The 5312-nt window shown below is 46.9% G+C and overlaps 1 long non-coding RNA gene across 1 annotated transcript; it reads left to right on the forward strand.

The window, feature by feature from the left end:
- The first annotated feature begins 500 nt into the window (after positions 1–500).
- LOC147916749 (uncharacterized) lies at positions 501–4150 on the forward strand. The gene is made up of 2 exons (XR_015552418.1): positions 501–1189; positions 1494–4150. It is a non-coding gene; the product is annotated as an uncharacterized LOC147916749 (long non-coding RNA).
- Positions 4151–5312: the final 1162 nt, after the last annotated feature.

The raw sequence follows: 5312 nt of genomic DNA on the forward strand, positions 1-5312 counted from the left end.
TGCCTTAGAAAGCATTATCAGACAGCCTCCAGATCGATGGATGACTAACGCCCGGATGACTCACTACCAAAGTCTGCTCCTAACTGAGAGAATTACCTTTGCCCCACCGGCCATCTTAAACCCGGCAACACTACTGCCCGAAGCAGATGATGAAATACCTGTTCACCAATGCGGTGACATCTTGGCATCAGAAACGGGGACCCGACCTGATCTGCCGGATAAGCCATGGGCTGGGGCCCCTAATTGGTACACCGACGGCAGCAGCTTTATGGCAGAAGGTAAGAGGATGGCTGGGGCTGCTGTGGTAGACGGGAAAAAGACTCTGTGGGCAAGCAGCTTGCCAGAAGGGACTTCTGCACAAAAGGCTGAGCTTATCGCCCTGACACAGGCGTTAAGGTTAGCTGAGAATAAGACTGTGAATATATACACGGACAGCCGGTATGCCTTTGCTACTGCCCATGTTCATGGGGCTATTTATAAACAAAGAGGGCTGCTTACCTCGGCCGGAAAAGATATCAAAAATAAAAAAGAGATTCTGGGCCTCCTAGAGGCTATACATTTGCCTAAAAAGGTGGGAGTCATCCATTGCCCAGGTCATCAGAAAGGCACCGACCCCATAGCTCAAGGGAACCGCTTAGCAGATTTGGAAGCCAAGCGGGCGGCACTAGGACCTATGGTCCTGACTCTCCAGGGAGCTAAGGTCAACAAAACTGTCTCCGGTGGGGAACTAACTAAAGAAGAGAAAGACCTTTCTGTTGCAGAGGGGCGAGAATATCTATCACATCTACATCGGCTAACCCACTTGAGCCCTCAGAAACTAATTAAAATTATTGAGGCCTCCCCGTACCAGGTACCAGATTTGAGAAAGGCGGCTGAAGAAATTTATAAGGATTGTAGAGCTTGCGCTCTAACAAATGCTGCAGTTACCAAATACCGCACTGGACATAGACTCCGGGGAGACAGGCCCGGAACCTTTTGGGAGATAGACTTTACTGAAATCAAACCGGCCCGGTATGGAAATAAATATCTTCTAGTATTTGTAGATACCTTCTCGGGATGGGTAGAGGCTTTCCCCACCCGAAAAGAGACTGCCTCTGTAGTAGCCAAGAAGATATTGGAAGAAATCCTCCCGAGATTCGGGATCCCAAAGGTAATTGGATCTGACAATGGTCCTGCATTCGTTGCCCAGGTAAGTCAGGGACTGGCCAGTCAACTGGGGATCAATTGGAAATTACATTGTGCTTATAGACCCCAGAGCTCAGGCCAGGTAGAAAGGATGAATAGAACAATTAAAGAGACCCTAACTAAATTGTCCATAGAGACCGGCGATAGTGACTGGACAGCCCTCCTGCCCTTTGCCCTGTTCCGCGCCCGGAACACCCCACAGGGACCCTTAAAACTTACACCCTTTGGAATCCTCTATGGAACCCCTCTCCCTTTGGCACAAATAGGGATACATGACCCTGACATTATACCTTCTATACCTTTGTCAGCCCGCTTGAAAGCACTCGAGGCCGTCAGGCGCGACATCTGGAACCAGCTAAAAGAGGCCTACCAGCCTGGTGATCTGCTCATCCCGCACCAATTCCAGGTTGGGGACTCTGTCCTTGTGAGACGACATCGGACGGGGTCATTAGAGCCACGTTGGAAGGGGCCCTACGTGGTGCTCCTCACTACGCCCACAGCAGTCAAGGTGGACGGTATAACCTCTTGGATTCACGCCACACACGTAAAGAAGGCACCCCAGAATGCAGCAGATCTCTGGAAGGTGGAAAAGACTGATAACCCTCTTAAGTTGCGTTTGCGTCGTGGGAACGGCGAGCAGCTTGTCCAATCCTGACCCCCACGCTCCTCAACTGCTCACGTGGCAAGTCGTCTCCCAGGTAGGAGATATAACCTGGTCAATCCAAAAAACTGCTTCCCCTTGGACATGGTGGCCAGACTTACACCCTGACCTTTGTAAACTGGCTATAGGAACCCCCGACTGGGATTTCATGGGTCGACGAGGGGGGGCAAAACAAGCCGGAGGATGCCACTCCCCCCATCGCAAGGGTAAACTAAAGGCATACTCCTTTTACGTGTGCCCCGGTCACCACAGACCTCGTTCAATTGACTCCTGGTGCGGGGGCAAGGAAGACTTCTATTGTAAAAACTGGGGATGTGAAACCAGTGGGACTACTTATTGGGAACCCTCCTCTTCTTGGGATTTAATCAGGGTTAGAGCAAATTATAGCCACCAGATGAGTCGGGGCTCAGAATGCAATACCTGGTGCCACCCCTTAACCATTCAGTTCACAGAAAAAGGAAAAACAATTAAAACCTGGACCGAGAATGGTCATTCATGGGGAATAAGATTATACAAAGACCGATATGATAGAGGCCTGACCTTCTCTATTAGATTAAGAATAGAACCTCCCGCCAGCAGACCGATAGGGTTAAATAGCCCCAAACCCCCCCAGGCAAAGTCCATAACCCTAAATGGGACCATAGATACGGTCACCAAATCTGCCCTGCGACCACCATCTACGCCACCTCCCGCAGTACCTACTGGGCAAAGATGGCACAGACTGTTTAACTTAGTACGGGGAGCTTACTACGCCTTGAATGATTCCAACCCTGAAATGACTGAATCATGCTGGCTATGCCTAGCGGTCAGCCCCCCTTATTATGAAGGAATTGCCACCATGGGGGTCTATAATAACACCTCAGACCACACGACTTGCCTTTGGGGAAAAGAAGGGCGGCTAACCCTAACGGATGTGTCGGGGACCGGTTCAGGACTATGCTTAGGAAAAATTCCCCCGGGCTACCAGGCTCTATGTAATAAGATTGAAGTCAGCCTTCCGACTACTCCTGGTCATTTTTTGGTACCAGGACCCAATAGGTGGTGGGCCTGCACCACGGGCCTAACCCCCTGCATCTCAACTAGCGTATTCAATTCGTCACAAGATTTTTGTGTGCTTGTGCAGTTGGTACCTAGAATTTATTATCATACTGCCAATAGTTTCGAGGATAAATTTGACCAGAGATCCAGATTATGGAGAAGGGAACCAGTATCCCTCACCCTGGCTGTACTCCTGGGACTGGGAGTTGCCGCGGGCGTAGGGACTGGCACTACGGCCTTAGTCACAGGAGAAAGGGGATTAACTGCCTTGAGCAATGCTATAGATGAAGACCTCAGGACTTTAGAACAGTCCATCTCTAAATTAGAAGAGTCCCTCACCTCCCTGTCTGAAGTAGTGCTCCAGAATAGAAGAGGATTAGATCTGCTGTTTTTAAGAGAGGGAGGACTTTGTGCGGCCCTTAAAGAAGACTGCTGTTTCTATGCAGATCACACAGGGGTAGTCCGAGATTCAATGCAAAAATTAAAGAAAAGATTAGACATGAGGCAGCGAAGCAGGGAGGCACAACAAAGCTGGTTTGAATCCTGGTTCACTAAGTTCCCCTGGATGACGACCTTACTATCCTCCCTAGCAGGACCCTTGCTGATTTTTTTCTACTTTTGGTCTTCGGACCGTGTGTTTTCAATAGAATTACTGCTTTCATAAGAAAAAGAGTCAATGCAGTGCATGCTATGATGCTCCAACGCCATTACCAAGCTCTCCCACACAATGAGCCACTGATAGTAGACACCGAAAACTAAGTTCTAAGATTAGAACTAGGGACAAAAGAAGAAGTGGGGAATGAAGGAAGTAAATTATATTAAAAATTTAAAAGTTAATACCTTAGAGACAGGCACCTCCACACCCTAAGGATTCCTGGTATAAGGGGGAACGTTTATCGATCCTGACTGACTCTATTCATAGAAGACTCGCCCTAAACTGTTCGGGGAAAAATTGAGAACAAGAGAGTGCTCCAGAGGGATAAGTTTGGGAGGGTCGGGGTGGAGGGGGTCCAGATGGGGACGCGTGTGTAACCTGATAATTGCTTCGCGCCATAGCAATTCGCGCCATAAAATGTAACTGTTTAAATGTTTTAAATTAGCCAATCATGTAAGACCGCGCCAACCTTTTCCCGCTTTATGCTTCCGAATCCTATAAAAGAGCTTGCCCCTTAAGGTTCGGGGTCGACTCCTCTGTCTCCTGCGAGAGATATGTGTCGACCCGGAGCTCTGCTTAAATAAACCTCTTACCTCTTGCGTTTGCATCAAGCTCGGTCTTCTGTGTCTGTGGGTCCGCGCCTTCCCGAGGCTGGAGTTAGGGTTCCCTTTTTGGGATCCTACAGTAGTTGCCTGCAGACATTTTTTTCTATCCTATCAACTGATATCTACAGAACATTGAATCATCCAATGTGGCATGTTTCTCCATTTATTCAACTTTCTCTTTATTTTATGTTTCTTGTTATGTTTTATAGTTTTCTTCATGTAGATCGTTTATATTTATTATGTTTTTCTGGATTTTACATGCACGTGTATTTTTAACTGTTATTGTTGTTGCTGTTTTCCCTATCTTCTCTAATGGGTATCATTCTACCAAGACTTGGAGATTTATTCTTTTTTACACCATTCACCATATTTAATGAGTGACTACCATATGTTGGAGTTATATCCTCTGTATTTCCTGTTACCAGGAAACAATAATAATTGGTAATATTTTCAAACAGTTACCATATCAATATTAGCCATATCCTAATAGCTTTAGATGAATTAGCTTCTTGAATCTACGTAATACTATGAGCAAAGTACCATTTCATTTTTATCCATTTTACACATAGGAAAACTTCTCAGAGAAAATTAGAGAAAGTTGGTAAAGGTCACATTGCCAGTAAGCAAGAGAGCTGGTGTTCAAACTTGGAGGTCTGGCTGTCAAGCCCATGTTCCTAACCAAAACAGTCCTATATTAGGTGCCATGTTCCTAACTATAGTGCCTAAGTGGACATGGGATTCCATCTTAGGATGAGAGAAAAAAGTTAAACAAATGCAGAAATAACTATTTAAGGATTGTTATGGTAAATACAGTAAAGTACAGGGTGTTATGAGGGTCTGACAATCCCATCGACCTGGCCTAGGAAGGATGAGAAATGTCTCCCAGAGGAAATGGCACTTCGGCTATGACACAAAAGATGAGCAGGAAACGATCAGGCAAAGGTGTCCGAAGAGGAGCACTTCAGGCAAAGTCAACAGTATGTGGGAGGATCCTGAGGGTTCTGAGGGCCTTGAGGCAGCGGCACATCCAAAGTATTCAGAGAAAGCAGAGGAAACAAGAGGAAAACTCACCAGATGAGGCTGGAGAGGCTAAATCTCACCGGGCCTTTTGAGATTTTGGACCTTCTCTTAGGAGCAGTGAGGGAATATTGATGGGTTGGGAGGGGGC

The sequence above is a fragment of the Ceratotherium simum genome, chromosome 6 (genome assembly GCF_057802395.1).
Source record: "Ceratotherium simum simum isolate JZ-2026a chromosome 6, ASM5780239v1, whole genome shotgun sequence".
Taxonomy (NCBI): domain Eukaryota; kingdom Metazoa; phylum Chordata; class Mammalia; order Perissodactyla; family Rhinocerotidae; genus Ceratotherium; species Ceratotherium simum.